Genomic DNA, 23412 nt, shown 5'->3' on the forward strand with positions numbered 1-23412 from the left:
TTTGGTTCACTTTCTCCTGCTACTTTATGAAATGTCTGTAATTGAGCTGGGATCTCCAGATGTAAAATAGCTGCTTTTAGCTTGGATGATTTTGCTCAGTGGTTCAAGGTTTCTTTTCCATCACTGTTTTTCCATGAGCTCTCCCAGCAATTTCAGGGTAATGGTTCTGCAGAGAAGATGAAACGTGTGTTAGCTATATTTGTATTCGTTGGATGATGCACAGCATGAGTTGCCCTGCCTGCACAATGTGCGTAAGAATTCTGGAAATGACTTCTGGTGGAGAGTTGAAAGCTTCAGCAAGTCCTGTATCCTGCTAGCACGAAGCAGTATGGACCTCATCTCAGAAGCTTGTTTGCAGTCATCAGTCCAACAAGTTTTTACCTAACACCTCTTAACGGTTTTTCTTCAAAATGCTTGTGTGTTTTTCTTTTTCTTGGCAGTTGTTTTATGAGCTGGTATAGAATAGAGGGCTGTCACACCACAAAAAAGAAACCGTGTCCAGGCATTTGTGAGATTAACTAAACCTCAATTCCTATTCTGAGAGCTTAAAAAGTATAAGGAAAATGGATAATCCTATCTTCACAAGGTGCCTTTCTCAGGCTGGTAGAGAACGTACACAGTACATACATAACATTGCCTCTCAGTATCCGTGGGTGTGCATGGCAGTATCATTTAACAACAGAGAAATATTCACAGAGCAAAAGGAATTCTTGAAACGGAGTGGTACCCCAAATATCAAAAACCTAGCTTTTATATACTGAGATACATCTGCCTTGGGGTTTCTGTGAGAGACGGAGGTGAAGACTTCCCGTTATAAAGATAACTACCTTCTAAACACAGCAGTGGCTCTGTTCTGCTTTACAGGGGGTGCTAGGACCTGTGAGAAACAGTTCCTCTTGGAAAAGCTGTTCACAACATGAAAAGAGAGGGAACATAATCTCTTTTGCCTCTTTAAGATGTGCTGGAACAAATCTTTTTTTTTTCCCTTTTTTTTTGCATATTTTTCAGATGAACAACTCTCTTGAGCGTTGTGCTCTTTATTACACAATCTTTGTTTTTAAAGTTCTAAGCATGACCTCAGTTTTTATTTTGGTTTTAGTAAAGTATTTGCTGCTTGTAGCCCTGTAAAACCTGAGAGATTTTCCTCTCTTTGAGCTCCTTTAAGACCCATAGTCCACCACAGCTTATATGGGAGGTTTAAATGAGGAGTCTTCTGAGTAGAAAATGTCTTCTATAGTACTTCCAGATTTGAAGATCATTGGAATTTTCTCTGTGTAAAGTTATAACTTCCTGAGAAAATGTTGGCATCCACTGTGGAAGTTGTTAGTTTTTGGAACTTCTGTTTAAATTACTCTCTCTGCTTTATTTCTTCCTCCTCTTCCTAGGAAGAGAGGCATGGGGCTGCAGGGACTTCTTTGGAATGTGGAAAAAGGCAACAACTTCAGAGCGTGTGCATTTTTGGGGAAAATGGTTCTTGAACTGAAGAAACAATTTCAGAAAACATGGACTTGTTTTGTTTTAGTAAACCAGGGCTATATGAACTTGTTGGCTTTGGCACTTTCATGTACAAGCTTCTGCTAAGTTGTGTCTTACGTATTGTTACAGAAAACAGTTATTAATATCCACTTGAGTATTTGTGAAAGTTAAGGTATATAATTTCTGTTGGTATTTGAAGAGGACTGTTGGATTGTAAATACCTTTGGCCGTGAAGGAGAAAGGTTTGGGACAGATCTGATCATTCTAAGCTATGTTGTTCTGTAACCCTCAGGTTAAGAAAAAAAAAATCCAACTTGTTGAAGATCAACTTGTTAGCGTTGTTGGGAAGAAAATACAATCTTCGGCAACTTTGATTCAAGGAGGAGATGTTTCTTTTTCATACTGAGAATTGTGTATCTGAGCTCAGCTTTGACACACATATCTATATCTTACATAAACATGCTTTTGTTAATCCAGCTGTTAATACTGTTTTAGGGAGTAGAGTTAAATCTCCAGTTCGATTCCTATTTCAGGATAAGTCTGCTTTTCTCTGCAGAGTACTACAGTAGAAGTAAACAGTGATTTAAAAACTCCTCATAGCAGCATGTTGGCCTACTGTTTCACTGGGGAGTGTGACTGAAGTTCCCATCTCTGAGCAGAAGTTTGTTTGGGTTTACCTGAAGATGTTTTCCTGGCTTAGGAAGCAGTTTGTGAGCATGCCCTCTGTGTCCATGCACTGGAAGCAGGTAGACAACTGGAGGAAATAGCTTTAGAAATCATCTCAAGAAAAGCCCTCTGCAATAAGCAACAGCTCCATCATTCACTAATTTAACAAGTAAGAAAATGAAAAGCTTGCCTAAAGTCAGTTATTCCAAAGTTCAAAAGAGGACCCAGAACACTCTCAGGGTCTTACTCACTTCGCTGCCCAGCCCTTTGGAAACAGCAAGCTACACTAAATATTTTTCTGGTTGCCATAACACAGTATGGATATGTATTTTAATCCTAGCAGCTAGGCTGCTCCTGCTTCTTTTGTGAGAGGTTTAAGCCTTTAGCTCAAATGGTAAGATTTATGGGTTTATATCACAAAAATTATTTCTAGAGGCATATCCCAGCACTGCTGTGTTTGGCTGTTTGTGACTCATATTATCATCTTTCTTGCTTTACTTGCTGTCTAAAAGTGTGCTGCATCACGGGGTGTGCTCTGTTCAGAGCAACAATAGGTTTTGCTAGTTAAGTATGTCTGTCTGTGAGCTGGAAGAGCTACCCTGCATATCAGAAGCTTGCAGTCAGACCTGCTGATTAGTATTTACTTTTCTCATGCCTGAATGCTAGCACGTGAGCTAGGAGTAATCTTTGGAATTAATTTCTGTATTGTTCAACAGCAGGAAAAAGTTGGGAGCTGGGACGATGCTTTTGTTGCTTGCTTTTCAGACCTGATCAGAAAATCTCCAAGTCACTGTCTGAGTAAGTACTTCTCAAGTAAGGAAATGTTTCCAAAGTTTCATCAGTGACCTCAAGATTCGTGAGGCAGACTCTGCAAGACAATAAAATGCACTCAAGTCTTCTAGTCTTCTGGTATTGTCAGATCGTGACTAAAGATAAGATGAGAATGACTGACAGAAACCTGTCAGTCTGAAAACATATGATTTCTGAATTCTGTAAAATGTACTGAAAATATAAAATAGGGCACAATGTTCTTACTCTAAACAGAATGCTGACTGTGACAAAAGCTTGGACAATGCAAACACTCTCACTTGTGGAGCTGAATGAGTTGGGAATAGCAGTGAAAAGGGCAAGAGTGGAAAGTACCATTAAGGTGTCTGCAGCATTGAGTGGTCTTCGTTAAAAGAATTTGGTGAAATGATTCGATGCTTTTTGTAACTTCTTGTGCATAGCAGCTGTATGTGTGCCACGAACAGTCAGTCCTGTCTTGCAGCAAGGAAATGAGACTCTTTCTGTGGCACTCTAATCTGGCTCATGCTTTATCGCAGATTTATTTCTTAATCTGCACCAGAGATTTTGCAGTACTGGCTGTTTTATAGCAGCCTGGTTTAGTTTTTGTTTGATTTGAAAATATGCAGAGCTGTCCTGCTGTGATTAGGGCTTGGTGGTAGCTTTTGGCAAGTGCTTAATTACTTGTACAGTAGTATTGTACTGAGAGCGCGCGATGAGTTTCGAGGGAGGGGAAATGGGAACAATGTGCTGGTTTGCTTGTGTGGGCTAATATGACTCACTGAGGGTTTTAAAGGTCTTTTAGAAAAAGCTGGCAGGCCAGCCTCGGTTTTCAAATCAGTTTCAATTGTCCAGCAATCTGTAAGTCTCCCTTCCACTGAGGAGGCCCTTGCACTTCCCCACGGTTTGGGGTCAGCGGCTTACAAACACCGCACGGCCCAGTGAGCTGTGAAATCAGTCGCGAGGTCTTCCGGATGCTGCTGTTGAACTGTTGGATTGGTGGCGAGGCAGAAATCACTGCTGGGTCTTGTACTGGGTTATAAAACTTCTAAAACTGAAAACGTACAGAACTGTGGTTCTGCGTGTTCTTTAACTGCTGTTAAACCACCGCTTGAGAAGTTCCTCTACTCTTTGAACGAGGGAAAAATACTGATCCAGAAATTTTCTTGAGGTGTATTGCAGGATATTGAACAGGATATTGTTCTGGCAGCTTGATGATTTTGCATAAATATATTGAAGATATTTTGTCAGTATTAGAAATTGGAGCCAGTAGAAGAAGCAGCAGCATGCTGGTTGAACGTTGGAGCTTATATTCCAATGATTCAGAAACACCTAACTGCTTTTATTTGGTGAATGCTTAAGATGGCTTAACTTGTAGACGGTGTTTCCTGGTGAGAAGTCAGGGGTTTCAACGATTTAAGTCCACTGAAGCAGAGGTTATAGCTGTCACACGATCTGTTCCTCTGCTAACAGCTCAACTGGAGGCTTTTCCTTGCCACTGGTTTCCTACCTACATTCACAAAATGTGCTTTCTGTTGTTGCTTCAAACATCTGTGACAGCTGGCTCGTTGCTCCCACCCTGCGCCAAGTCGTGTTTCGTATTAAATAATATTTTCAAAAACAATGGTTTGGGGAGGAGTTTGTTGCCAACTGGCTCCAGCTAGCGTGCCTGGGTCTGGCAGTGCACTTGGATGTCCCTGTGCAGGGTTCACGTCTTTGATTCATCGGCTGTCTCTTGCCCTTGTATTTTCTGTCAATGCAACAGCGTATGCTCTCTGTAAAATATCTTCAAAATACGGGGTGCCCTCAATCATAAAATTCACCTTAGTGCAACTGCAGATGTATAGTGTTGTGGAAACCTTAGCGCTGCCTGTGTGTGCCAGGAAACTGATGGAGCCAGCAGTAAAGTCTGCTCTTTACCGGTGACAAATGGATGGGGAGAAACCAGCCGGCTCTTTGGGGTCTGGGAAAGCACAAGGGGTGTCTGCCTCAAAACTCAAACCGCGCGTCAGCCTAAGAACAGCTGTAGGAGCTGTCGCCGCGTCTGGGCAGTGGCCGCACAAAGCCAGGTCTGTCTGATTCATCTGTTGCATTTGTGTGAAAGTTCACGTGCTTGGGGCTCTTTGTCCAGCTGCGCGTGTGGCTCCTCTATGAGGGGTCTGAAAGCTTTTCTAGGTGACACTAAGAGGGTCGAAAGGAAATGGAAAAGATGGAAAACAGACTTAGTGAGTATTTCAGCAGCTGTTTGCCAAATCACATTTTGGGATTCATTTCTATTTTAAATACTGCAGTGGCTGCCAAAGAGCTGGCAAACTGTGATCCCCTTTGGAAGGGGGAGGAGACTTCATTACTCCTCTGCAGAGGAGGGACATCACTTTATTTTCATGTTCCTGCATGCTTCCTCTTGTGAACAAAGAAATTCGGGGGGGGGGGGAGGGAATTTTTGAAAGATTTTTTCAGCAATGTAACGAAACAATAGGTTTGATTTACACTTCAAATGTGGTTTCCTGTCTTGTCTCCCATCACTTAAATAGCTTTGAAAATAGTTTGGTTTAACTTTGTTTTATAGGTACGTGTCCTTTCCTCAGCTAGAACTGGTGGGGGTATTGTTTCCTTGATTATTTCCAAGTAGATTTAAACAAAAAGTGATCAGATTTAATCATCAAACAATCCTCCAAATTTGTGAGAAGGAAAGCTGATTAGAATCACACGCACCCCTCAAAAAAAAAAAAGGAAAAAGAAAACAACAACAAAAAAGACAAAAAAGCAAAACAGACTGCAGTTATTTAAGCATATCAATTACTCTTAAGAGTAAAGCCTGCAATTTGGGAAGATAAGATGGCTGAACAGCAAAAGAAAAAAAACTTGGAAGCCAGAAGATATCTAGGTTTTCTTCCTGCCTTTGTCGTGCCTCTCTTGTAACCTTGGAAACTGAGAGACAAAGAGGTTAACAAATTTGCTGATTCTTAAAATGGAGATAAGATACAATACACAGCTTGCTTCCGTTCTGCTTGTTCCTCGGCAGTGCTGCAAGCACGTTGTGTGTTTTGGGTTGGTTTTGGTAATCCAGCATAAATGCCAAACTTGGTCAGTTGTGCTGCTGTGCCCAGATGTTAGGCTGATGCTGTGCTGGGATCTGGCAGGCTTTCCAGGTTATTGTTCCCTCATCCCTTCCACCAGGAGGGCGGTGGGTGCTTTGAGCAAAGGAGACAATTCTCGAACTTTCTACAGGACGCCGAGTATTTCCAGTAGAGAAGCACCCTGAAGAGTCAGAGCACACAGGAGGTGGTTTGGCTCCATGCTTTTCAAACAAGCTCTTGTTATTCTCACAACGTATAAACCAGGAATTCGGGATTGTGGGATGAAAACATTAGAAAGTGTTCTTGGCAAAATTATCAACTGCAAAGCAGTTGCAAGCTCATGGTTCTTTTTGAATCTGAAGGTGACTCTTTCAAGTTTAGTTAACTGCTGCTTAGGGCTTCTGTTTTAAACCCTCTTTGGCTGTTCATGTGCTGTTTATATTAATGCAGCACATTGGTAGGCAATGCAGACGCTTTTAGAAATCGTAAGATTGTGCAGACATTTAATGACCAAGGATAAATTTCACAGCTGTGGATACTATTTATACTTTCATATGCAGAAAAGAGTCTGCATCATGAAATAGGCACAGCTCAGTTCGTGTTATATTTTTCTTTTTTTTATCTTAGGATTTTAGTTCTGCAGGTTAAAAAGTGTTAGTTTCCATTTTGTAAGATAGAAAGGACCATGTATTGCATATTAAGAAAGTAAGAAGGGAAAAATAAATTTAAGAAATGGGGGAAAAAGTAAACGGGCTGAAGTAAAATGTTTAGAGATCTTAGTAAGGAATTCTAGAATCCCCATGTAAGATTTTTGTGCTGAGAGGAATGGTTTCCAAATATGCCAAGGGAAGTTTGAACAATTAAAGTAAGGCCAAAAATAGCCAGGACCTACCAGAAGATGAAGTGAGCAGGAGGTCATGCATCCAGTTAGTTAACAGGTTAAGGGTCTGAAGCTTCTGCAGAGCATACATCCCTTCCAGAACACAGACGAGTCCAAGCCCACGACTTGTGGTAAAAGAACCATTTAAAGCAATTTCCAACTTTTCAGAGCATGTAAGAAAAATAATTAAAAATTTTATCTCAACTAAAGGACCTAGAAAAGAAGCAAGTTTGCTTGCTCTTTGTAGATGTGTTAATGATGGGAATCTTTTAGAAGTCAGCATTAAAGGACAAAAGGACAAACACAATTATAAGATGTGTAAAATGGAAATTAGACACTGAGACTGAAACCGAATTGCTTCAAAGACAAGAAGCTAGGGTAAATTAAGAATTATCAGATAACATCTTAGAAATACTGGCATCTAATATCTTTAACAGTTACTTTGAAAAAAGTTGGAGTGAAACCTCAGGAAGTTGCAGGCACTACGTAGTTCTGTGCTCCAGTTTGTCTGTCCTACTTGGATCATAGATAATTTCGTATTGATGCCTATTTTATATCTGGAAATTTCCATGAAGTTACTTACAGTAATATCATGAAGTTATTTAAAACATCTTTGAATGCTTCTACATCCTCAGAAGATTTAGTTGCAGTGTTGTAGTTACTTCCCTGTTCTCCCTTAATGCTCTAAAATCCACAAGCTTGTTCTGTCTCAGATTGCTGTCTCTTATGGGACCAGGAGCTAGGTTTAGTGGGTGAAATATGAAGTAATTTGATCAAGGGCTCAGAAGATATGATCTTTCCTTGCTTTTCTTCCCTTGTAATGTCAACACTGTGGTTTTTAGAAAATAATACTTTGCACGTACACTCTGAAGCTCCAACTTTGGCTGTAACTTGTCCTAAGCTGATACTGCTTTGTTGGGGTTGATCTGATATGGGTTGCCATCTGACAGCACTTGTCCCTCTAAGAAACTCATTTCCAAATTACAGATTACAAAAGCTTGATCAAAAGATAAAAGCTTGAACTAATAAGATGAATAATTTGCTGAGATCAAAGAGAAAACGGAATGGGGTAAAGCTGAGAGCCTGAGGCACTGACGTGTTCCCAAAAATCTTACTTGTCTGTGGTGGCTCTTGCTGACCATTGCGTGTGTCTCATTATCACTGCTATTTCTAAAAACGAGGTCATTTCCTACCTGAAGATAAAGGGTGGCCAAGAAAGATTTTTTTTTTTTCCCATAATATGTAATAGATGTGGACTTTGATTTTTGGTTTGGATATTTATGAAGCTCTTACTCTTTCCAGCCACTTTCAGTTTGGTTCTGCTGTCTGTGGGTGCGGACAGGCGAACTTCATAGGCCCTTCTGGAGCACAGGAAGGGGAATATCATCCGCAGGTTGATGCCCCTGTGTTTTAGATCACAGAATGTCCCAAGTTTGAAGGGACACATAGGATCTTCAAGTCCAACTCCTATTTGGACGCAGAGATGAGCTGCAGTACCTCTTAGTCACTGTGAGTATGGAATGAAGCAGATGAGTTGACATCGCTGTTAGTGATTTAAACATTGTAAACCGAACTGGCTTTACTTTGCACTGCAACGAGCTTGTAGAGTCATTCGCCATCTTCTTGCTGAGAGGCAGTAGCTTGATACATCACTGATCTGACAAGAGCAAGTCTTTGCTTCTTGCCTGCTGCCTTCAGCCTGTTCCTAAGTGATGTGTAAGTTTCACCCTTCAGGTGACTGGGAATGTGGGAATGCAATTTGCAGGTGCAGCAGGGAAATCTACAAACTCACTTCTTGAAGAAAGAAGTCATTGGACTGTGTGAACAGCAACTGGTGCGCTGCTGCTGTTTGATGCTATGCTCGTCCTGCATAAACTGAGCTACCAGGTGATACTGCCTCTTGTTTGGGGCTGTCCCCATGGACAAAAAGCCTTTTTTTTTTCACTGCCATCAATGCACGTCAAATTCATGTATGTTCCCACAGGAAGAATGCTGTCGTGCCTTTCTTTCTGCCCAGGCAGCTTAATAGTTCTCGGGTACGACATGTCTTAGGTTCACCCCTGCCTCTTTCAGGCAAAACTGTGGCTAGCTTCTGCAAGTAATCCTTGCACCTTTGCTGAATGCTGACAAGACCAGTGTTGTGCAAATGGCTGCAAAACTGGGAGTACATAAAGCATAGCCAAACCTATAGTATGGTGTCTGGATTTGTTTGTACGGAGACTGCAACAGCGGTGTGTTTGGGCTGTGCTAGATGTACCAGACCCTTGTAATGCCTGTGATACATACCCAACGAGCCTGGGGGACTAAAGTTAAGTTTGAAAGGCAAGGCTAGTTTCTAACTAGCCCTAATTATGTGCTCATAAAACTTTGGAGAATGAGTTATGATTTAATGGTAAAATAATATTATATAATAAATAACTGTCTTCAGCAGTGTTATGCTCAAGGAGACAGCATTCCCAGTTAATCTCTGGTAGCAGCAGGGAGCCGGGAGCCCAAGAAATCCATTTGGCCTCCCGTTTTGGCACTCAGACCAGGCCTGGATCGTGTCGCACCTGCATCCGGGCTCTGCTTTGCAGGATGGAAGCTGCCAGACTCTGTCTCAACCTGCCAAGGAGAAGGTGGAAGCGGGATCTTGCCGCTGTCCACAGCTCCTTCGTGGGAGGTTGCAGAGAAGATGAAGTCAAGCTGTTCAGGAATTGAGAGCACAAGAAGTAACAAACATAGAGTGTAAACAAGGGAGAAATTAGCTTGCTGCAATACAAGGGGAAAAGGCTTCATTGTGATGATGCTTGGATGTTGGAACAGGGTTCCCTGGAGGAAAGTAGTGGCACTCCTGTCTGGAGATGCTCAGAACATGACTGGATGAGGCCCTGAGCAAGGTGGGCAAAGCCCAAACAGAAGCCAATTGCTAAAATACTGTTGGTGGCAAAATCAAGTACATAAATGCAAAATTAATTTCACATCTATCTCTCCACTTCACTGGAATGCTTATCCATTGTGAGATTTGGCACATGAGTTTTCTGGTGTTCTGTTTATCGCTTAACATGTTTTAACTTACTTTTAATCAGCTTTTTTTTCTGTTGTTTGTTTTTCTGTTTCTTTAAGGTTTGCAATTTCAACAAAATACTGGTTTGGATGATTTGTTAAGTGAGTTTCAAAGACTCAAATTTTAGTATTTTCTTTGTAATGGAACAGATTGGACTAACAACTGTGTACTGCATAAGTATTACACTTCTGGTTCTAAAGCGATCTTTCAAAAAACTGAAAAACAGGAAAATTTGTGGAGGTCTGACTCATAGAAGTACTTATCCCGGTTGCGTGGTTATAGTTACACTCAAGTCGAGTAATTTCCTTGTAAAATCAAGAGTTTTGTATGCTATTAAACATAATCAAAAATAAATTTGGAAAATGAAGTTGACTGGGCAATAGCTCGCTAGAAATAGCTCAGTTCCGAGTATGGTTTGTACAGTAGCACTTTAAAAGTTGCTGGGTTTTGTGGTGGAAAGGCAGGTAAGGCCCATGCTTCCCCAGCTGATCAAGACGTACCCTTTAAGAGAACACTAATCATCCTTTCTTAAAGCAAAAAGCACAAATTCTCTGCAGGAGAAATATGAAAATAATAGGAAGGAGAAGGCTGGCTCTTTCTGCAGTTCCTCTCTGGGGTTGGTTTACATCCAGCTGACATTTCTTTGGTCTCTGGGAGCAAGCTGTTTTGTTGTGGGCAAGCCCTGTATGGACAGTGAGGCAGTTCCTGCTCCATCCGTGACTCAAAAATCATCTTTTAGAAAAACCTCACCCATTAAGCATTCCATTTGAAAGGGTGGAAGCAGATGTAATGATAGGGCTGCAAGCTGTGTCCGGTTCGGATGGTTGTTGGAATAAAGCAGGCCAGTTCTTAATGGTAAGAAAATGTGAAGCTAGCTCTTAAGAAAGTACTGGTGAAGGCAGGGGGATTTGTAGCATTCACCTGCGTGAGGTCACTTCAATTTGATGTGTGTCTAATTTGCGCTTATTAGTTGGTAAACAGATTCTCCCGTGTGTGTGAAAGTGAGCCGAAGATGATAAATGCAGCCTCACCAGAGGGAGGCAGGAGGGACGGCACAGCACGGTAACAGGTTTGGGAGGTGTTTGTTCCGAGAATTGCTTCAGTGTGTTGACATCATTTCAGTGAGGCTTCTTAAGAGGTTTTTAGACATTTAGATGAGCTTCTACGTGTATGAGTGGTTTATTGCTTGTTTAATTTTTCCGTTTCGTGCATTTTAGTCCAAGATGTGCATTTGAGGAGATGGTAGGAGATTGCTAGCTGGCTCTGCAGCCTGCTGGGGCACTGCTGTGGAAAACCTGCATCCTCTGGATTCTTTCTAAATTGCACAGCGTTAAGTGATTTGTGATTCCAGTGTGGAAAGCCCTACCATTACCTGAGATTCTTGAAAGTGAGGCAAACTAACTTTTTTCTTATTGGTGCCACATTAGAGAACTGCTGTATGAAATGTGCAGCAAATTTAGCTCTTGGCTTCACGCAGCAGCCTTACTGTCCTTCAGACACTTTTGCAAAGGAATCTACATCAGGTCTCAGTACAGTACCAGTTAGTTCAGCTTCCAGAGCTGGTAGGCAAGGTAAGATTCATAAATGGCAAAGTAGAGGCTAGTTGAATCTTCTCTAAACATTTTGTACTTGAACAAATTGTTAGCATTATCCTGGTGGCTCTGTACAAATACATCACTGGGATAGATAACCCAGCTGTAGTTGCAAGGTTCTTTGTGTTATTGCATTGCAGTTTGGGCAGCTCTAGCTGCAGAAACTTTCGTTGATGAACTTGGCAATGTTGCTTGAGTTACTGGCTCTGAAGCAGTAAGTTTGAATATTTATGTTTCAGCTTGCTAGGTTTTTAAAACTGACTTTTTTTCTTTTTTTTTTTTTTTACCAAGCATGTGGAAAGTCTCTCACTTTCTGAGAAGACTGCAGCCTGCACTGAGTGAGATCTTAGTGCAATTTGTTAGCAAAGGAAGGGGAATTTCCTTATACTCTGCTATGCTCCTGTGTGCGATGACTACAGTGCTTTAAATGCAATGTTAGTCTGGACAGTCAGGCTTTTACATTTGAAAACCTCTTCCATCAAAAGCACAGACTGTACAAATCAATTCATATAGTTCTAGCTTACAATGATATCTCATCAATCTCTGAAGACAAAATAAATAGACGTAGAGGGGGAAGGTTTTTCATAAAGTATTTATTGCGTAAGTCTATTTATTAAGGAAAATAAATATAGTTTTAAGGAATTTTATAAATAAGAACTTTTAGAGAAGTCTGAATTAAGAAAGGATATCACTGATTAATACATCAATACTTAATAAAAGTATAATTAATTGTCTGATAAAAATCAAAATTTCCATATGCTTACACATAGCCATGCATAGTTTTTGTGTTGCTTTTGTGCATTTGTATTGTGAGAGCTGAGGTTGGGGTAGATGCAGGAGTCCCAATGCCTGTCCAAGCTCTTAAGCCCCCTTTTTCCCCCCTCTTCCTGTTCTGCAATCACTTTTCCTAGGAGTTTGACGGTCTCATCAGAGTAATGTACACCTGGGTTAACCTGAACACTGAAGGTATCTTATGTATCCTCTTCTGCAAGATACCTGTAGCAAGATATTGGGTAGTCCGCCAGCATCCTTTGGAGTCTCTTTTAGCAAAGGTAGAAGGTGTTGCAACAATTATTTTGAAAAACACAGTATGTAGAGAAAACGTACTTTTCTCTAGAAGGGTTGTAGAGGAATCAAATGGCATCCCAACTAGGTGACTTTCATAGGGGAAAACATTAAAGCTGTGTATCTGAAGGAATAGGGTCTATACTTTATTACAGCAATATTTGGCTTCAGGCTAGCTGCACCTAGATTTGGAACCATGCCCTTTGCCAGGTCTCGATGACCCTAATGCACTGATATGCTGTGATATGGTAGTGGTTTTAACATGAGAATGAAAACTCCCTATGTTGATGTCAGACCAGCCTTTTAAACTGTATTTAAAAGGAATAAAATCTGTTAGGAGGTAGAAACAGATCAAAAAGAGTGTGAGTGTGTTATAGCCCAGAGAACCTTCCAGTTGTCATAAAAATCAATGGTGCAGGTAAGTAAAACTCGCATACTGCCTTGGTGCTGAGCTGCAATAAGCAGACATGAAATCAAAGAGAATGAGGAGGAGGATTGTTTTTATGATGCTAGCTGTTGCCAGTGAGATTCATGGATGCTCTTGGAAAGGTACCTTCACTTAATGGCTGTGATAAGCTGTGAATTCAGACATACAAAAATGTAGCATGGAATTAGCATACGATCAAGTTCTGTGCGCCTCTCACGTTTGGATAGCTGCTTAGCTATCCTTAGTGTCAGGAGGAAGGAAACAGGTCCTTTGAAGGTTATAGCTCTTCATGCTTGGGTAATCCAATTCAGAAGAGCCTAAAGACAACAAATCAAAATCTGTGAAATGATGCATGGCTTTCATGCTTCTGTAATTTTGAAAAAGTACATATAGATTTCCATTGTTCCGTTCCAGAGAGCCCTTGAAGTATGTCAGGTATTTATAGCTTTGGATGTCTCACTTATACATGCGGGAGTTAATGACTCACACCTTTTTGAAACAATTGAAGTGCTTCCTGAATGGCAGAGAAAACATTCCTTCCTCTGCTCAAGTACTGATTCACATTCTGATTCACATTTGTTTGTTGTCATGTGGCAAACACCATTTGGCATGTTTACTCCTAGGTCTTAATTACCCTGCAGCAGTACTTTTCTCTTTATAGATTTTATTTCCTTTCCTGTTTCAGCTGTAGCATGAAACAGTGCCTAAATTAATCCAGAAATTAATTCTTCCTTCCATCTTCCCTCCTCTCCCCAGCTGTATGCTTCTGCTTCTCACCGTCACCTGTGGGCACTCCACTGAACTCAATTCGACTTGCTAAAGGAACAGAAAGTTCATCCAGTGAAGAAGCAAAGGTTTTAGCAGTAAGTTGGCAACTCAGTGAGGAGTCCTGCTCGTAAGCACTGGAACCAGCACAAAGGAAGGAATCAGACCTGGGCGCCATGAACGTGGTGGGGGCAGAGACCTGTGCAGCATCCCTGTCAGTAAAGGTAAGCTGCTGATTCTGCTCAACTACGATGGATTTTTCTTTAATAGTTTACATTTCTTTTGCTCTCTGAAAGATCTCATGCTAGTCAGATGAGTACTAGGAGTGAAGCATGTGAGAAGGTGTGAGAACTTGCTTCAGGGCCAGGTGAGAAGGAAGTGGCACCATCCTTTTTGGCCATAGCTCGCTGTGTAATCCTTTAATTGTAACCTGAATCCGCACCGTCAGTCTCCAGTTAGTGCTTTGGCAGAGGCATTGCCTAAGCCATCTTAAGCAGCTGCCCCACGCTCCTGCCCCTAGTCTCTTGGTTTTACTCCATGCTAGCATGCCTGTTGGTATAGCTGTCAAGAAATGGATCTGAGAAAAGCTAGGGACAAGGGGTGTGGTGCCTTTTTTTTTTTTTTTTTTTGCTCAGTTACTGTTTACCCAAATCAGTTAAAACTGTAGCCCTACAGGAGGTGGTCAGCACCACAGAGGCGGCCGAGTGATGGTGAGAATGAGTTAGGGATATCTTGTTTTAGTTTCCTAAACCACTTTGTCATTCCTATCAGCGAATTGCAACTTGTTACCCTACTCGTTTGTGCTGAAATAAATTCATAGGGCTACAGTGGAGAGCAGGTCATTGAAATGTCGTGGGTTTAGTACTTGGGATGGGGAGCGTTGGAGTAGGGACAGAATAAGTTCAAAGGTGTTTAAACAGCCCATTTTACAACTTCACCTCACAATCGCTTGTGTCAGCGGGCCCAAAGGAACAGCAAATCCATGAAGCGGCAGCAGCAGGGTTTGGGAGGGCTGTGGGAGAGACGAAAATGTTCTAGGTTGCCACAGGAGAAAATACTATTTACCTGTACTGTCCGGTGATGCACATCTCTGAAGCTTTTATCTGGATTAAGAGAAAAAGTTGGAGACCTTAGGCCAGTAATTTATTGCTTAAAAATACAAGAAAACATTTGTACGCTAAACGTGGCATTTGTGTTGAAATCTAGGATGTGTTTAAAACTAAGTTACTTTCAATCTTTCTGCCTAGTGAAACAGCATGCTTTGAATTTCAAGTTTCGGACTGTTTTTATCTGTCCTCTGCTGAAGAATTTGTAGCATGCAAGATCAGATCTTCCCAAGATGGTCCACTTTGCATTAGCTGTGTTACCCAATCAATCCTCATTCTGTTCATTCCTCTGCCCTTTATTTATGCCGCTTCCTGTTTTTCCTCCTCCTTCCCTGTATATTTGAATGCAGTCTGTTTCTCTAAAGGTCGCTCTTCTATTGAAATATACCAGTGGGGTTTATTTGTGACTTTCCTATCCCTAAACAATGCAGATTTATTTCCCCTTTTGTTAATTTTTACTGTTGACTACTTACAGTGTTGTCTTATTTCTGTTTCATGAATTCCCCAAGTTAAATTTCGAATTTTAACAGGCAATCAATCCTATAGGCAGTTTTGCAAAATAATCTAGCAAAAACACTAGTAGGAAACTAGCAATCTTCCTTTGCCCAAAATAAACTAATATACAAAACCAAAATTTCCCTACCACATCCCGCACAAATGTCTGTCTTCACACACAAATACAAATATTTGAAATATTATGAGATTCCTGTGGGTTCATTAAATGAAATGACCTTCTTTTGCTATCCCAGGTTTTAAAAAAAATAATTCAAAACCCCAAATGCTTCCCGTGAACTAGTCTAACTAGACCACACAGGCTGCAGCATGCATATTAGAAAGACAGTGAAGGGTTGTGCTGTAATAGAGCTTATTAGAGAAATCTGGAGGGAAGCCATCTATAGACCAGGCAGATGAGAAGCATGACAACTGGAAGCTGTTTCTTTCTGTCATCCTTCTCTCCAGCATTTGAAAAAGAAATTGAGCTAACATCCCTCCTACCTCAATGTTGTGCCTTAAGGGAGCCATTATGTTCACTCCTTTCTTTGCACAGAGGCTAAATTTATCGTTTCATAACCAAGTGGTGTTAATGCAAGAAAAAACAACTGCTTTTTAATGCTGGAAAATGCGAGCAGAATTTGTTTTCCAAGTATCTTGCAGGTGGTGTTCCAGTTCTGGAAAACTCATTTTTGTTTAGGCTTTGGGTGGGTTAGAATAATGCTACTATTCACAATTTTAGGAGCTTTATCTTCACACAATAGGAATATGACAAAATGTGTGGTTTTATGAGCTAAGGAAACTGCTTGTTAGAGTACCTTCACATTCGTACTTATCTACTGTGTATGAGAAACAAAAGCAAAAGTTGTTAGATAAACTGACTGTATTCTCTGTCTTCACGTGCTGTCTCCCTGTCTCCAGCTATGCTGTCCTTTAGATAATTTCGATCATCTTTTTAGTATTTCAAATAGTTGGAGTTGATGGTTGGTTGGCTGGTCTTGCTGGGTTTGCATTAATAATTAGAATCAGAATACAAGTCTGTCCACTTACTGTTAGGTTGTCACAAGGAGTTTTATCTGCAAAGCATTTAGGCAGGATTTTTTAGTAATTTCATTTAGTAGGTTCATTTTGATGTGCCAAATATATTTGCTATGTATTAACAAATTAAAGTAGGCTATGATTATAAATACCTGTAGACGTAATGCATTGCAATAGTTGTGTTTTGGTAATTTTCCATTTTTCTTGTTTCCTTCCTGGGTTGTTACGTATGTGTAAAATGGGTTTGTCCCTATAGTCCCGTGTCCATATACTGATGACTTTAAATGACATTTTCCATTTTCCCCCAAGTTCAGCTGAACAGAGATGGACTTGGTGAATTTGTTTTCCCCATGTCTCATTGCAAACTGAGGTTAGTCAAGCAAATTCTAATTAAACAGATTAGGAGTACCAGGGAAAGGAAAGGAGAGGAGAGGAAAGGAGAGGAAAGGAAAGGAAAGGAAAGGAAAGGAAAGGAAAGGAAAGGAAAGGAAAGGAAAGGAAAGGAAAGGAAAGGAAAGGAAAGGAAAGGAAAGGAAAGGAAAGGAAAGGAAAGGAAAGGAAAGGAAAGGAAAACAAAAAGTCTCCTCCTCCTCCTCCTTCCCCCCCCCCCAGAAAACAAACAAACAAACAAAAACCTGAAATTCGTTCTCTTGTAATGACTTGTAATGCTTTTGTGGGACTCTTAAGCTACAAAACTTCTCCCAGAAAGAAAACAGTTTATTTAGGTACTACCTGCTGATTTTGGGATTTTGTTCAGAGAACTACTCAGATCCCATCTTCAAAAATGGAAGCCAACTGGTTTACGTGTAGATGAGAGAGAAGCTGTTGCCAGGGTAAGAAAAAAATTATTTTTGTATTCAGATTGAAATGAAAAAAAAATGAAGTGACTGAGTTAGAAAAATATGAGCTTTTTTTTTTTTTCTCGGGACATTTACTCTATGTGTGGTGGTGGTAGGTAGAATAAATGAGGTAATTCTGTGAGAATTTATTGCACGTGTGATCTGTAAATCAATTATTCTTGTTTGATTTACAAACAGATTTACAGATTGGCTATATGCTAAATAAACTAGGATGGCTCAAAATATACCCTAACTTCTGGCACAAGCTTGGAGTAATTTTTGCAAATAATGCATACTTAAAAACAAACTGTGTAATAAACTTGATTGTTTGATATCCACACAACAAATGAAATAAATCTTTTATTATAATGGATCGGTTATCCAGTAGATTGCATAGTAATGGATCTGGTATCTACTCAGATGGAACTTTTATGAAGTTAATTGTTCTTTAGGGATTTACAAGGAAATGGAAGTGCTTGAGGTCACTGGAAAATTTTTAATGTTGGGCTAGAAAGATAAGAATTGGGTGGAAATACAAGTCAATCTGTTCATGTTTGGAAAAAGTGGCCAGAAGCTTTTGCAGTTAGTTCCATGACCAAAATGATTCAAAAAATGCATGAATCTTTCTGAGCTACTTTTTCCCAAAAGAGTTGAAATGTGTTTTAATGCAATTTCTAACTTTGAAGTGCTCAGTGTGGTGATATTGCTTGACATAAGCACAAAATGGAGAAATGTTGTAGAATATCTAATTTAATTGAAAAAGAACTTTTTTTTATTCATCTCAGTTTGGAGCAAGAAACAAGCTCTTGGGAAACTGGAATTATTATTATTATTATTTTTATTTTTTTAAACCCAGCTCTGCGAGTAGAAGGAAGCTTGATTTCCAATAGACTCGCTCTTTTTATCCTTCAGCTCCCAATTCTGGTCTGTTCCCACTACCACCACCCCCTTTAGACTTTAAATCTTCACCTTAAGAAATGTTTTGTTGTTGTGTCAATGAAGGCTCACCCGTTTGTATATTGTTTAAAGAGAAAAGCAAAGGTCCAGAAGCATGTTGCTTTACATGGGTTTGAATATGCAGTAATATATTATTTGAAAGTAAGCTTGTTGCTGAAAAATTTTGAATGTATCAGAGCAAAAAAATCTGCGAAGACATTTTGTAACCTTGCAAACTACTCAAACTGTAGTCCTTAATGGTTTTTGTACACTGGTGTATTAATACTACATACATACAGTTCACCTAATGTCAGATTAAAATTTTGAAACAGATGTCAAAAATCCTAAGACATGAGGAAATACAGATGGTGTAACCCAGAGAACTGAAAAATGGCAATTTTATGTAATGTTGTGTTCAAGCTTCCATTTTGTTTTAGTTAGATACCTGTACCTTAGGATCTAACTGGTCATTCTAGGTTCTTCACTTGTGTTTCATTCAGTTTTGGAGGTTCATTTTAAAGGCCTGGGTCCTCAGTGCCTGCAGACTTCTAGTAAGGGGAAAGATACTGAAGATGAGGATGCGAAGAGTGCCACTAATTCTCTCCTTTTTCCCACCCATACCCAAGCAGCAGGTGTTGTATCCCAGTTGTGAAGCAGGTGCTGAGGTATCTTCAGGAGGGCATGAGACAGGAGGTAACAAGATCCTGAGTATAAGTTGCACTGCTCCAAGAGCTGTTTCCTCATTTGCATGACTTCCTAGACCAATTTTTAAAGCTCACTTTGGGTTTTGTCCCTCATTGCTCATTAAAGTGCTGATTAGGCTGGATTGGCATGGTGTGGATCCAGCTCTGCTGTTTCCACTGTGGGCATTTCATCTTGCCACGGAGTACTCAGGCCTCAGCATTCCCTTACTGTGAGAAACAGCTGGGATTATTAGTGTACTGAGCTCTTGCTCCATCAACTAACTAGTACATTTGGGGTTAGAGTAATACGTATTTTGCTCTGTGTGGCTTGTAAAAAGCGTCATGATAGACAAGGGACATTAAAAGGCTGTATCCTTTTGCTTCTTGTTTAAGTCCTTATTTACTGTTCCTTGTGCAATGAACTTTTTACAGTTGGAGTGTGCAGAACCCTGTCTTGTCCTCTTCAATGTCAGTAGGTGTTTTTCACTGGGGATTAATATGAAGATGCATCAAAAATGTTAAACATGCAACCTGTAGTTCATCTTTTCTTATTAACACAGTTTTTCTTCTCCAGCCCCTTCGAGAAAAGGTATTTTATGGATCTTGAGTGGATGATAAAATTTTAGCAGCGAATAGTATGTTTTAATGAACCTCATTGTGAAGTAAATTTTACCTTCTGAAGTCCAATATATTTTCCCCACTGCAGTAGTTGCCCTTCAAGACGATTTATTTTTTTCTTCCTTGTGATATACTCTTAGTCAAAAGTTCTCCTGTGGACTGTGTTGATCTGCATTTTTCAATGCCATCAGCTGCTGTCCTCCCCATCCTGCAAGTCACACTTCAGGTAGCACATAGTAGATAATATCTAACACGTAGATATTCCAAATTCTGTAGGAGTCTCAAACTCAAGCAGGAGCTCAAACATGGTAATTAGACATTTATTTTTAGCCTCACACTCACTAGAAATACCAGTAACAAAAGGAACTACCTAGCATGCATATCAAAACTGAGCATCTTTCATAGATCACATGCCTTTTTTATTTTCATATTTTACTAGAACAACCACTTGCATCAAGGTTTAATCACTGATGATTCAAAAAACACTCTTAAGAAAGGCCTGTAGTTTCATGCTGTACAGAAAGGCAGAGGATGGTAATTGTGCTGTTTACCTTTCCAGGTACCTGTACAGGATTCCCCTACAAGCCTACCCAAATACTTAACAGAGAAATAGATGGTCGCTGTATGGAGCGCTGAGAATTTCAACAGAACATTGGTAGCTTGTTAAGTCTCCTGTTGAAATGGTAGTGGTTCCATGTTTCAGGAAGATATTTGGTTGTTGATTGCAGTAATGCTTCTGTTCCTTACTCTGAAAGTGCTAAGAAAATGATGCTGAATTGTGACAGCACACCCCGGTTTTAAAGGAATGCTCTGCTTAAGGGAATATTCACAGAGCTTAATAAAGTATTAATCAGCCTTAAGGTTTATTGGTAGAGATTTGAATTCAGGAAGTGGCATTGTTATGCAAGACCTGGAGCAGCTAAAAGGAAAAGAGATTAATATGCTAAAGCTTGGAAGGGGAAGCTGGGCTAGGAGGATTTTGTTAGCTCAGGCACTGATACTCATATTCATGTGAGCAACTTTCTGTAAAACTTCATTATTTTTTTCTTGGGGAACAGAACAGGGATTCATGATCAAAAAGAAAGTGTTGGTGTATATAAACTGACAATGTTTATATTCTTTGTGCATTTTTTTCCACTTATTCAGAAGATTTGGACATTCTTGGCTCCTGGCATTTCTTTCCAGGGACTAATTAAAAGGGATGCACAATTACTATCAGATCATTTTTCTTCAGCTACATGATTAACAAAACAGAAAGATTGAGTGATTAAGCGATGGTACTGTAACTGTCCTCAACAATTGAGCCTCAGAGCATTTCCTATCTGATTTCAGTGCATTCTTCGAGAGAGGATGGGAGTAGCGGTGCAAAGATGAACATGTGTGTGTCTACAGATAGAAAGCCACCGGTATGTGCAGTAGCTTACACTATACATTGTTTTAAATGCAGAACGTAACACAAAGATGGTATATACTAATGCCTTCATTGCTGCAAACAGTAGCTGCACATCAGATGAGAAAGTAGAAAACATCAAGGTTTTTTAAGGTTTTGTACCATAAACTATGTTCCAAAGTACCATACAAAATTCCAGTAGAAAAGATCCGGTATCTTACACATCATTTTCTCTTTTTGCTGGAAGAAGTGTAGAATTAGAATTTTGGTGCTAAGAGAATTTTGACGCTAAGATAGGTTTTCGTTGGGAGGAAGAATAACTCTGGAGGAATGAGTTATAAACCAGTAATACTAGAGATAAGTCGCTTCATTGCTATAGATTACTTAAGAACCATGGGAAGTTCCCAAAGCCTTCCCCTCTTTCAAGAAAAAAAAAAAAAGAAAAGGAAATGAAAATAGAGATTGTCAGTAACTTAATGAAGGAAACATCCATTGAAATATAGCATTTAAATGCTGGCCTGAAAGCCCATTGAAAAAATTATCTTGTACATAATCTTTCTCACCTTTCTATAAGAAAGCATGGAAGTCTTCCATTTGGGGATGACTCATTTGCTGTGTTCTGCATACGCTTTGCAAGTTAACTTCTGTGCTGTAACTTTGAAGGACAATAAATGTGCATGTTGAACCCTATTTTCTACTACAGTTTGATTGGAAGTGTGGCTTTCTGGCATTCTTAACCTGGCAGTTCCCAGAGGACAGCTGAAAGCACTGTGGCCTTTGTAAGTTACACAGCAGCCTGTTAGTAGCCTTTGAAGTATCTGACCTGTGACACTGTGCATTGCAGGCATAGTCTATAGTCAAAATGTTCTGAGCCATTATGAATAGGAAAGTTGTTCCAAAACTTTTAGTGTCTGAGATGAGGAGAGTGCTATATTTGAAAAATGAGGTTCATAACTGCACAAATCCCTTGTGACATATGCAAGCCAGGAAGGTGAAATGTTAGACTCTCTGGTACATACTTGTGCACTCTTCCATGTAAGTATATATGGTATATGTATTTGCTAATTATATATAGCACAAAAGAGCTGGCATATATGAACCATTATTGTGTGGTAGGAAGTGCCTAGGTCAGTGTTGTCTGTAAGATTTTAAATGAGAAGTTTTGTGATGGGGATGTGCAAAAATAAATTACTGTGGACTGAGACTTGGACGTAAATAAAACTTCAGGAAATACTGATCTGGAAAATTTGGGATAGCATACTTATGATGTAATTATGACTTGCTCAAATACAAATCTTTGAAGTGTTAACAAAGATCATCTCTAACTTGCTAGAATCTAGATGACAGATCTTTAAAGGTAACAATCTGTGAAAGAAAATAAATGGGTAAATGCAGCTTGTCTGAGTAGCCTAATTAAAAAAAGCATTTTGAGAATTGTCATTCCAAGAAAAGCAAGAATGTTTTTCACCCACTCAAACTTCATTGCCATTAAATAATACTTCTTGGTTTTTTACTGTTCCTTCTTTAGAAGTGTGTGTGTTTCTTTTGGCAGGTAGGTACACTAGAAAGCTCAGGATGGTTTAGTTACTTTGGAGCTGCTAGAGAAGATAGGAATTTCTGTTTTGAACAGGAAAGCTGATCATAATGCTCTCCCTGGAGACAACAGTTTTCAAAAATTCTGGTACTTAGGAATAGTAGAAAAAGAATTTTTGTATGGCAAAAAATGGTTGCATGTTGAGATGAAAGTATTGTGTGAGCTGAATATATCCAGATAAATCTTTAAGGTCCCTTTTAATCACCTTTCTGACAAGCTGCGTTTCTTAACTGTTTTAAGCCAATGTACTAAACATGGAGGCATATCCATTCCTGGAGAGACTGCTGAGACTTGCATCCCCTGTGTCTGTGCTCATGTTTATACTGGCTAAAACTGTTTCAGAACATCCAGCTTATATATGAGAGTTTTTATTTCACGTAGGCAGTAGTGTGGATGTGGCCTTTCATAAAGGAGATACCTAAGTGCAGCTGCTGAAAGAAAGGGGGAAAAACACCACTATGGTCCAAACTCAGCTGTACATGAACATTTCTTTGGCATGCCAGGAGTTGCATGTGAAAATCTTCCTTGAAATGGTTTACATGCAAGTCTGTATTCAGCAAAGCAATTTCCAATAAAGTTACCAGTGGTGCCTTCATTTTTTAACTTATAATAGTGTGAAGAAGAGCTGTGCTGTCAATCTTAGGGAAAAATAAAACCTAAATGAACAGAATTTCATGTTGAACTGGCCTGATGCTCTTCCTTCCTGAACTCTGTGCAGGATATCCAGCACTCTTAATGAAATAGCTGTGGACTGTCAAAGAAAAGCATCTCTACCACTGCCAACTGGGCTGTATTTCAATCAAAATAAATTTAAAACAATCCTAATCAAAACGACATTGAAAAGTCAGAAGGTTTAAGAACTAGCCAAAGGTCTGTTTGCTTTTAGAGGAAAATTTGTATTTGTTCTTCATTTTTATGACTCTACTTTAAATG

The 23412-nt window shown here is 39.8% G+C and overlaps 1 protein-coding gene across 3 annotated transcripts in view; it reads left to right on the forward strand.

Annotated features, from left to right (window-relative positions):
- Positions 1-23412, forward strand: part of PEAK1 (pseudopodium enriched atypical kinase 1) — a 118173-nt gene that overhangs the window by 7956 nt on the left and 86805 nt on the right. For all 3 annotated transcript variants that reach the window (XM_068695850.1, XM_068695849.1, XM_068695853.1), the window contains one exon: positions 13775-14007. The gene's annotated coding sequence lies outside the window, so the exon portion shown is untranslated. The remainder of the gene's footprint in view (positions 1-13774; positions 14008-23412) is intronic.

Source organism: Anas acuta, chromosome 12 (assembly GCF_963932015.1).
Source record: "Anas acuta chromosome 12, bAnaAcu1.1, whole genome shotgun sequence".
Taxonomy (NCBI): Eukaryota; Metazoa; Chordata; class Aves; order Anseriformes; family Anatidae; genus Anas; species Anas acuta.